The sequence below is a fragment of the Dama dama genome, chromosome 19 (assembly GCF_033118175.1).
Source record: "Dama dama isolate Ldn47 chromosome 19, ASM3311817v1, whole genome shotgun sequence".
Taxonomy (NCBI): Eukaryota; Metazoa; Chordata; class Mammalia; order Artiodactyla; family Cervidae; genus Dama; species Dama dama.
Window position 1 is genome coordinate 46,796,126 of NC_083699.1, and position 11,757 is coordinate 46,807,882.

The following is an 11,757-nucleotide window of genomic DNA, read 5'->3' on the forward strand; positions in this document are numbered from 1 at the left end:
ATCTTTGATCTGTTCTCATAAGTCAATCATTGATTAATTTAATAAATGCTTACTGAGCACTTCATAAAGACTACTCATTTTGCTAGGCAGCAGGAAGACAAGATGAAGAAGGTCTTTGGGGAGTTCATTGTTCTGGCTCCTTTCCCCTCTGAGTAGTTGCTCTGGTCACTTGTTTCTCAGCCTCTCTCACCTGAATCAGTTGCCCTTGTAGAAGAAGCTGAACATGGCCATTAATGACACAAACTCCTAAAGCCTCAGGAACTCTGCATCCTGCTGTGAAGGGCCCTGGGCAACTCTGTTCTGCCCATCTGGGGGTTGCACATGGTCTCATACCTTCCCCCTCCCCCAGCCACCTCCACCCAAGAGAAGGACAAAGCTAGGACCCTTAGCATCTCAGGTGCCTAGCTCAGCCTTGCAGGAACCACTCTGGGTACTTGGGACTACTAGGGGCCCTAGTCTTTAGGGAAAAACCTCCTGACCTGTCAGCCAGAAATCCTCTTATCTTTGGTGTCACGAACTCTCAAGTAAACACGCCTTAAATACATTTTGTCCTTAACGATCCAATGTCTGCTTTCCTGGTAACTTCTGTGTCTTTGAACTGGTCTGCTTTGATATAGTTAGGTCAACAAAAATTTAGAAGAACAAACTCATCTTTTAAAAGAAAAATATGTAAACAAAAGAGCTGACTTATCGAATCTGCTCCAAATAGGGAGGTTTCGATCATGACCAGAAGGCCAGTGATTTTCTTAAAAGGGTCAAAGAGGGCTCACCTGAAGAAAGTCTGCTGGGTCTGAAGGAGAGTCTGACCTCACAAGCCTAAGGGATGCACACACACACACACTGCCTTTTTCTCTACAGTTCGGCATGAGATGACCTTCTTGTTACCATAATAACTATCCCTGCTTGAGAATTTCACTCCCTTGAGGTTCACCCTAACTCACTCCAAAGCACCCAACAGACAGCCTAAAGATTTAGGCATCAACCTAATTTATCCCTTCCGCTTCTCTCCCACTAGCCAGGACTCAGAGCTGCGCAATTTTCCAGAAGCTGGTGCCTCCATCTGACTGGACTTCTCAGGACCTTCCCACTTCAGGAGGGTTATCTGAAAAGATATCCATGACCTGCATCTGACTGGACTTCTCAGGACCTTCCCACTTCAGGAGGGTTATCTGAAAAGATATACATGACCTACTTAAGGGAATAATTACAAGTTGTGGTGTGGGGATATGCTTGGGCAGGGATGGCTTCAACTGAAGCCCTGAGGGACTGGATTTGAAACTGGGGGGAAGGAGAAGTTAAAAAAAAAAAAAAACAACCACCAAAAAACAAAAAAGCCAAACAATGGTACAAAGGAAGTTCTGTTCCTGTGAGCAGATGGAGTGGCGGGGTCAGCCCAGCCCAGGTCGCTGTACCAGGCCTCCCACAGCATCTGTGTGGGGTTGGGAGAAAGTACATCCCTGGTCCAGGGACAGCACGGGCCAAGGAAAAGGCTCAGGGGATAAGTGGCTACATTTATCCTGCAGAGCAGAGGGATCCCCACTGGACTCAGATTAGAAAACTGGATAAGTGGGCGGGGGGGTGGTGATTTCTAGCTAGACTATATGGGAGTCCTGCAATGTAGACTGCCAAATAGAATATTGCAAGTGGCATGGTGAACATTCTGCCTTGAAATACATGGCTAAACAGCTACCTGTTCAGATAAACTAACCAGAAGGCTGCCAGATCTTCAAGTCCCACAGGGATCTGTGGACAGAGGCATAGGAGGCTGCCTTAAGACCTGCAGCTCCTTCTAACGTATGTGATTGCCTATACACCCAAATGTGTATTATTTGGTTATTCTGCATGCTCTTTATAGAATAGAATGTGGTTTAGAATAGAATTCTATTCTATAGAATAGAAAATATAGAATGTGGTTATTTTGCATGCTCTTTAAGGCCTCTTCCTTTCCTGAGCATCTAGAATTTTACAGAGACCCATAGCTAAACATGTTACAGATGAGTCATGCTGTGAATGGTTACTGGGTGGACAGCAGAAGGAAGAAGGATTCATGTGACTGAACTTGTTCTTGGTGATACTAGACCCTACTTAGATTCCCAAGAGTCTCAGGGATGAGGGAGTTCAAGTCTCCTCTCAACGATATTATAGCCAGCTGAGATTTATCCCATTTTATCTTATTTCACTTTTGGTATCTGGACAGGCCATTATTATTTACAGTGAAGAATCTGTGAGAGGGACTTCCCTGGTGGTCCAGTGGTTAAGAATCCACCTTCCAACGCAAGGGACATGGGTTCAATCCCTGCTAGGGGAATTAAATCCCTCATGCCTGGGGCAACTAAGCCTGCACACCCACAACTACTGAGTTCAAATGCTCTGGGGCCTGTGCAATGAAAGATTCTGCATGCTGCAACTAACAGCTGACACAGTCACGTAAAGAAAAAAAAAAAAAAAAGAATCTGTGAGAATCTCCTTAACAGCTCAGTTAAAGAATCATTTTCCGATTAGGGCTTCTGGAAAGAGCACAGGTCTTTGAATTGAGACTGGAAGGTTCTAGGCCAAGCTTTGTCATCAGTGTGTGGCTGACCTTGGCAAGGAACTTCCTCTGCCCAGGTCAAGTTCATCCTTTCTTGCCACTTTAACATTCTATGACTGTGATGTGGGCATATGACTGTGATGTGGGCACCTAGTGTGGGAAGAAGACAGGACCCCAGATGGGTTGGGGTAGTGAGAAAGGAAAGTGAGGGAAAGGTCACATTAGTTTGTGTGTGTGTGTGTGTGTGTGTGTGTGTGTGTCTGTGTGTGTGTGTGTTAGTTGCTTAGTTGTGTCCAACTCTTTGCAACCCCATAGACTGCAGCCCACCAGGCCCCTCTGTCCATGGGATTCTCCAGGCAAGAACATTGGAGTGGGTTGCCATTTCCTACTCCAGAAGGAACTATAGAAAGAAAGAAAGTGAAGTCGCTCAGTCGTGTCTGACTCTTTGCGACCCCATGGACTGTAGCCTACCAGGCTCCTCCATCCATGGAATTTTCCAGGCAAGAGTACTGGAGGGGGTTGCCATTTCCTTCTCCCACATTAGCTTAGGAACCGTGAAAATCCTCAGATCCCTATATAACTCTGGTCACATTTTTTTTTTTTTCTTTTTATTCACTGGAGGTGAATTACTTTACAATATTGTAGTGGTTTTTGCCATACATTGACATGAATCAGCCATGGATTTACATGTGTTCCCCATCCCGATCCCCCCTCCCTGGTCACATCTTTAAGTCCATTGGGCACTCTACCAAGACTGCACCAAGACTCACTGGGTCCCCTTTTCTTTTCTATATATGCACCCATCCTGGGAGTAGAGAGCCAAAGGGACAGGCTATGAAGTGAGGAAGGAGGGGGTATGGAGCATACAGGTGGGGAAGATGCCTCCATCTTTAAACCATGTGCTGCAGATCCTCAGCATCAGGAGAGGACTTAGTCATAGGTAAATAGCATTTGCTGTTTTCTTAAAATGCAATTGTTTACATGAAATAGACAATGCAAACACAGGTTCTATTTTTCTGCACTATTTCCCTGATGGGGATAATAATAGTTGTGCAATCCAGAGTGTAGTTAATTAAACCTATATTACAGTCACCAAGGAGCTGTGAGAAAGCCAAGCAGCACAGACTCCCCAAGGCAGGCTTTGGAGGTTTTGCAAACTCCAAACTATTTTCCTGATGAACTGCAATAACCCACCATGAGACAGAAGAGATGGAGTCAAACTCCAAGTACATTTTGTCCTCACAGAGTTTGTTTTGACACCAGAAGAATTTCCTCTGTGTGCTGTTCTCATGCTCTTACCCCTATGAATTTGTTTCACACTCACTCTAGCGGACACTTGGTGAATATAAAGGTCTGTCTCTCCAGCACAAAGTGACTGACCAAGAATGGGAACATTCCAGAATTCCACAGGTTAGTTTATTTGCAGGACCCAAATGGTCTTGTGGGTTCTTCCACCAAATTGAAGAACTGATTATTTGAGAATAAGGGTTTCTCACTGATATATAAATTATATATCTATGTGACTGTGTGTGGCTGAGAGCTGTATATTGTCACCCTGCTTATTTAACTTCTATGCAGAGTACAGCATGCAAAATACTGGGCTGGATGGAGCACAAGCTAGAATCATGATTGTCAGGAGAAATACCAATAATCTCAGATATGCAAATGATACTACCCCTATCCTCTCAATGAAAGTGAAGGAGTAGAGTGAAAAAGTTGGCTTAAAACTCAATATTCAAAAAACGAAGATTATGGCATCCAGTCCCATCACTTCATGGCAAATAGATGGAGAAACAATGGAAACAGTGAGAAACTTTGTTTTTGGGGGTTCCAAAATCACTGCAGATGGTGACTGCAGCCATGAAATTAAAAGACACTTGCTCCTTGTAAGAAAAGCTATAACCAACCTAGACAGTATATTATAAAGCAGAGACGTTACTTTTGTGACGAAGGTCCATCTAATCAAAGCTATGGTTTTTCCAGTAGTCAAGTATGGATGTGAGAGTTGAACCATAAAGAAAGTTGAGTGCCAAAGAATTGATGCTTTTGAGCTGTAGTGATGGAGAAGACTTTTGAGAGTCCAGTGGAGTACAAGGAGATCAAACCAGTCAGTCCTAAAGGAAATCAATCCTGAATATTCATTGTAAGGACTGATGCTGAAGCTGAAGCTCCAATACTCTGGTCACCTGATGCGAAGGGCTGAGTCATTTAAAAATACCCTGGTTCTTCTTCATTTAAAAATACCCTTATAGGGAAGACTGAAGGCAGGAGGAGAAGGGGATAACAGAAGGTGAGATGGTTAAATGGCATTACTGACTGGATGGACATAAGTTTGAGCAAGCTCTGGGAATTGGTGATAGACATGAAAGACTGGCATGCCTCAGTCCATGGGGTAGAAAAGAGTCGGATGTGGCTGAGAGATTGAACTGAACTGATAAAGATCAAAGAAAGTCTAATCCAAGTTGAAAACCAACATCATTTAACTGATAATAAACTTCCCTAGGGTGCTACATCTAGAAGAAATTCAGTACTAAGTGATCTTCCCAGGTGGTGTTGGTGGTAAAGAACCCGCTTGCCAATACAGGAGACATAAGAGACATGGGTTCAATCTCTGAGTCAAGAAGATCCCCTGGAGAACAGCCCACTCCAGTATTTTTGCCTGGAGAATCCCATGGACAGAGGAGCCTGGCAGGATACAGTCCATGGGGTCACAAATAATTGGACATGACTGAAGCTACTTAGCATACGTCCATGCACCAAGTACAAGAACCAAATTGTTCATACATCACAGGTGTCTCAGTTACCAGTGACATTGTAGCTTAGAAGTAGCATCTACAAGTTGTTCATGCTGAGATACAAGATACTGCTGGCAATATTTACTTAAAAAACGTAAAAACAATAGATCTCCTTTTCATTACTCTAGCCACCCTTACTTATTATACTTAAAAGTACTTTTGTACTGGTTTTTTGTGTGTGATTTTAGAGGTAATTCATGTTTCAAAAAAAGTGGAAAACACAAGAAAGCACAAAGAAAAATGTATACGAAAGCCAGCAATTCCACCAGCCAGAGAGAACTATGGTTACAATTTGGTATTTCTAATATACTGTATAGAATTACAGAAGTGTTATAGAGAGGCATATATCCTTTGAAACAAAATTGAGATCAAAACAAAAATTGAGAGGTTGGGAGACAGAAAGATGAAAGAGATACTCCAGTTGCGTCAGAGTTCACGCAAGAACTTCCAACAGACACCTTCCAACAGAGAAGTGGAATATTTGAGCTAAACCTTGAATTCTTCCAGGACTAAGTTCCAGGAGTCCGCCTCAGGGTACAGTCTGGTTGTAACTGAATGGCTCTGGCCCTGTGGTATCCGTGGCCTGTCAGTTTTCACAGCAGGTCAAGGGCCCTTCTAGGATTTACTCTGCTTTGTACCTTCCCACATGGACCTGGAGGAAGGCCATGAATAACATGCTTCTCACCCACTCTTCCTCTCCCCTCACTTCCCCCTTAACCAGGATTCTTGGCTCTCAGTAGACACGTTTCTGTATAGTTGGTATATAATTATATGCCCCACTGTCACTACAATGACACGCTCCATTATCACTACAGTGGTTTTACATTTTGCTCCTTTGAGATATGTTGTAAGAGAAGGAAGATGGTTTCCCGTTCTTTTCACTTCATGCTTATTTATGCTAAATGTATAAAATGGCTCCTCATTCATTTCCCACACTCTGTACCAAAGAAAAATTTTCATCCAGTTGTATCTTCTAATGACTCCACACAAGTTCCTTTGACTTTGGACCAGAACCATTCAATATTCATTCCACAAAATTTTCTTAAGCACCCACATGGGCCAGGCATCATTCTAAGGTGTTGGGAATACAGTGATGAACGAAATCAACAAAAATCCCATCCCTCATGGAATGATCATTCTGGTGAGGCCAGATGCCAAAGGCCTCTTGCTGCATGCCAACTTGTTCATTAATTCATTCAACAATAGTGAGTGCCTATTATAGTGGCTTCTTAATGTGCTCACTTGGCTAAACTACATCACACTTGCCCTTCCTACATGTTTTTGGATTGGGTGGATCACAAGAGGGATTCTTATGTGAGATTTGAGGCTGGAGGTGAAGCAGCAGTCATTTTGTTGCTCACACACCTAGTTGTTTATCTGCTGGCCCACCTCATTGGCATGAAGCACTGACCAGGCCCATATCTATCCCCCTTCCCTTAAGTCCTCCCTTGGCCTCCCTGGCTCCTGGACAGTGGTGGGCATTTACCCTTATGATGACAGGCACCTTTGTTTGACTCATCACCTCTGTTAGCTCTGGTGCACTCTACTCCAGTCTCCAAAAATCCCAATTCTGACATATCTGGCATTGCATACTATCCACTCTGCTTTACCCTGTATTTCCCCTTTAATTAACTAAGGACATTTATTTATGTTTGTTGGTGGTGGTGTAAGTTGGTCTGACTCTTGTTACCTCATGGACTGTAACCCGCCTGGCTCCTCTGTCCATAGAATTCTCCAGGCAAGAATACTGGAGTGGGTTGCCATTTCCTTCTCCAGGGCATCTTCCTGACCCAGGGATTGAACCCAGGTCTCCTGCACTGCAGGCAGATTCTTTACCAACTGAGCTACCAGGGAAATCCTTATGTTTGTTAAATTTATTTAAATTTAATTAGCTAAGTAATACATCAATTATGAATGTTCTACTTTATTTATCCATTCAACAAATGTTTATTAAGAATGTCTTATATGGTAGACACTCTGCTAGGTGCTAGGGATACACAGGGAAGACAGATGTGTTCCTTCCCTCGTGGAGCTTACAGCCCAACAGGGGAGGACAGACCAGAAATTCACATAGACAAACAAAACTAGATTTTAAAAATGAGTGGGGCTGTGTAAATAGAGAAAAGTTGGCTTAGGGGGACAGGAGGGTAGGACCTATTCCAGTAAGATAGATGAGGAAGGCCTTTGTATCCAAGTGCATATTTAAATATTCTAAAGTCAAAAAGGTACAAACCCATTAAGTGTTCATCCATTTGAAAAATACCCCACTGCAGTTAAATCTCTTAAGGAGAAATATGAGTAGAGATGGAAAGCTAGAGGTTTGGGAGACCCATGTTCAGGAGGAAAGAGACAGTCATACAAGATTAACTGGAAGAACAGTGGGAGAACAGTCTTATTTTTTCCTTTCGTTTTGATTGATGTTGAAAGGGGGAAATACATGGAAAGCAAGCCTTTCACTCTAACAGAGATGGTTTGCTAAGAATGAGTTATTGAGAGTGAGTCCAGGCTGTGCCTTCAAAAACCTCTCCATTAAGATAGGAATCAGGGGACACAATTTAGCAGCTAAACAACAGCAGGGGAAAGGATGGGAAACAAGGTGACCCTGAGAGAATATGCAGCACATGCTTGGAACCATCAACTGGGGTGTGTGTGTGTGTGTGTGTGTGTGTGTGTGTGTGGTAGGATGCACTTCTTCCTTCACAGAAAACCTGATAGACTAGCCCATTCTGGGGAAATGAGTGATGGCTCTGCATTTGCTTTGACACTTTCCAGGAATCCAGGATGAATCCATTCAGACTGGCTATGAACATCACATATTACCTGAGTTGGAAATGCTCCCCAGTGAGAGTCATTTCCCTGGTCAGGGGTTCCCAGTGACCCTGGAATAAGTCACATCTGTCCCCAGAGTGTAAGCGCCCTGAATTTAATCTTTTTGTGTCCCCTCAGTGTGCTAAGCAACATACTAAGCACCCAGCAGGAGAATCAGTACTTAAGTGATACTTTTATACAAAAGTTACACATATGTCCAAGTCAGCTTTTAAAGGTTGGGGTCTGAAGTGTGGACTCAGGACACAGAGACCCCAGCAAGGAGCTAGTGGTCTTCTAATACTTCTCATGATATTTCCAGGTCAAGGAACTGGTTTTGGATCCAGAGGAACAATGCTCCTCGTGTTTGGAATTGTACAGAAGAGAGGAAGAACTCAGACAGAAAGCTAAGAAATGAACCAATGTGATGAAAAACAGATGAAAGCCCCTTTCTTCTTAAATGAGGACATTGCTTTCAAAACAAGGATGAACACTGTGTTGGGAAATTTCAAGTTCTGCTTACTGTTTTGCTCTTGGGGCAATTTTGATAAATAAGATCCCATTGTGATTCATCGGCTTTTTCAAATTTGCTATAAGCTCCTTTAGCTTGGTGGTGGTAAAGAGGTTATAAAGGTTATAAAGGTGGTAAAAAGGTTATAAAGAAAACAGGAAGAGAAATCTAGGCTAAAATGCTTTTCTAAGAGTTAGTGGCCTTAAAGGCACCACTTGATTCAGCTTCTACATCTTTCCATTTCTGAACTCACTTTGCCTATATGTCCTCAAAATACCTAAAAATATACACTCCTTACTAGATGGCACTAAATTTCATTTTAAATTTTAAAAGAGGAAAAAAAGTTAGTGCTTTTTATCCTGAAGTCTGACATTTCTTCATGAATCAGAATATCTGGAGTTTCTGTGGTCCATCAATGTCCAGGAAAATAAGCACTAAACCTTTCACAGATATCTGCTATAAAGACTTTTATAAACTTGCACTGATGCAAAGCCTCAGTTGTCACCTCTAAAGATAGCGGTGTTCCTCAGCCTTACTGCCTGGCCCTGGTTAGCACAGACATAAATAGTATAGGCCTCTGCTGTGGCCTTGTCACAATTCATTCACCTTAGCTATTAATGGCCTTTACCTGACATAGAGCAAATGACCTGTCATAGATCGAGTGAACAAAAGAAATCATAAATATTCAAGCAAAAGGGGAAAAAATATAGGCACATAAGTTCTAACCCAAGGTCACCCAGCCTACAGCTCTCAGCCAGAAAATGTTACCGTCTTTCCTCCCATGAGGCATTACTGCATGGAGAACACATAAGTATCATCATTAAAGTCTGCTCTGGGGTAGCTGGGCAATTCTGACAGAGGAACCGCAGCCCAAGACCCCACTCTTGCACTAGGTGTTCCTGTGACCTGGCTTCCATCTTGGACTTGGACACCAAGGCCTGGATTCACCACCCCTCCACCACTGCAGCAGGAGCTCAAGGAACCTCAGCCCAAAGCTCAACGTTTATTGCGTGAAGCACTTTGAAAATCTTTTGTTATCAAAAGTTTTCCCTTGAGCCTTGGAGAGGATTACCAAATAATGCTTTCTTCCTGCAGCTTATTTCTTAGGAAATTACCTCCAGGCCTGCCAAAGTCACAAAGACCTGTGGGATTTCACTCGTGTCTTTGCACGTGGAACGCTTGGACAGCCCTCATATTTTTTTTCACTCTTATTTACTGAAGAGAAAACAGAAGATCTGGGAAAGAGGGGCTGCCTGCCTCTGGCGTATTGTCTGCCCTGCTGACAAGCATCCAGGTGACAGTTCCAGGAGTGAGGCTGGGACTGTGAACAGATCCATAACTGCTGCGTATTCCTTGTTATTTCCCAGTGTGTGGCTCACTGTCAGGTGAGGGCCACACTCCTGTCCAGGTGCTTTGTCTTCACCTTGTTTTGTTACCATAATTTCCTTTATTTTCTGTCATTTTTCCATTCATATCTCATAAATCCATTCACTATCTATCCATCCATCCATCCATCCGTCATCCATCATCCATCCATCCTTCTACCCATTCATCCCAAATGATGACTTCCTATGTACCAGGTTCTGTGCTATACACTGACTCTAAAGAGAAGAGAGAATGATTTCTGCCCCCCAGTCTTATGGGAGAGGCATATGTAAATATGTAATACATATTTAACATATGCAAATAACCCTAACTTGTTGCAGAGGCTGAGGTGTGCATAAGACTGAGGGACTGCCTGCATTCAAAGGTGGGGCATCACCTCCAGCTGTCACCTCCTGAGGTGGACTTTCTGTCATAATGGTCCCTCTGATCCTACCTTCTGTTGTTCATGCCCTTGTGTGATCCCCTTCTGTTGAGTGTGGGTAAGAACCTAGGCCTCACTTGATTCTACCATAAGACAAAGGTGACAGGATGTAGGTGACCATGTGTGTATAATTACATTATCAGGTTACATAACACTGTAGTGCCTATCTTGCTGGAATTTCTGTCTCCCTTGCTAGCTTTCAAGAAGCAAGCGGTCACATTGGGGAACCCCACATGCCAAGGAACTACAGAAAGGCCCTAGGAGCTAAGAACAGCCTCTAGCCAACAGTCAGCAAGAAACTGAAGCTCTGGAGCATGTGGCCTCAGGAACTAGGCTCTGCAGACAACGCGAGAGAATTTTGGAAGTGGACCCTCCCTCAGCAGAGCCTCCGGTGAGATTCAGCCCCAGCTGACGCCTTTTTTTTTTTTAAATTGAAGTATAGTTAATATACAATGTTGTGTTAATTTCTGCTGTATAGCAAAGTGACTCAGTTATACCAGTTAACAGCTTGATTACAGTTTTATGAGACCCTAAGTAGTAGACTCAGATAAGCTTTGCTGGGATTCCTGACCCATAGAAGCTGAGATAAAATACACGTGTTTTAGTTACCTATTCTTCTGGCTGCACCACGCGGCATGTGGGATCTTAGTTCCCTGACCAGGGATGGAACCCATGCCCCCTGCAGAGGAAGCTCAGAGTCCCTGGACCACCAGGGAAGTCCCTTTTGTGTTGTTTTAAACCCCTGAGTTTGTAGTAATTTGTTATGCAACATTAGGAAACTATCACACCTCTCACCAGCTGTCAGAAATGTCAAGTTCTGGGAAGGGGCTGACAGATGGGGGAATGTCTCCAGCTTCCACATCCATTCATTCAGCAAATATTTATTGAGCATTTATGATATATGAGGCACAGTTTCAGATACATTAGTAAACAAAAGAAAATCCCTGCTCTCACCAAGCTTATACTCTAGTCAAGGAATAAAAACATTAAATTCATAAATAATTGTATATAGTATGTTATTCAGTAATGAGAACTATAGAAAGGATAGAGGGGCTGGGGATGCTAGGGAGTGGGTTGAAGTCTTTCATAGGGTCCTCAGGATAGGCCCCACTGAAAGGGCAAAAAATTGAAAGGGAATTGAAAAGAAACTCCATGTATCATCCATGTGTATGACTTCAAGCACGGGTTCAAGGTCTCATCCTGCCCTGGGGCATCATGGCGTCACAACTGCCCTATTCGACCTCCTCTCCCACCTCCACCCTTCATGCCCAGGTCCACCCTGCATCCCCACCTTCTAGCCCTCTGCTGG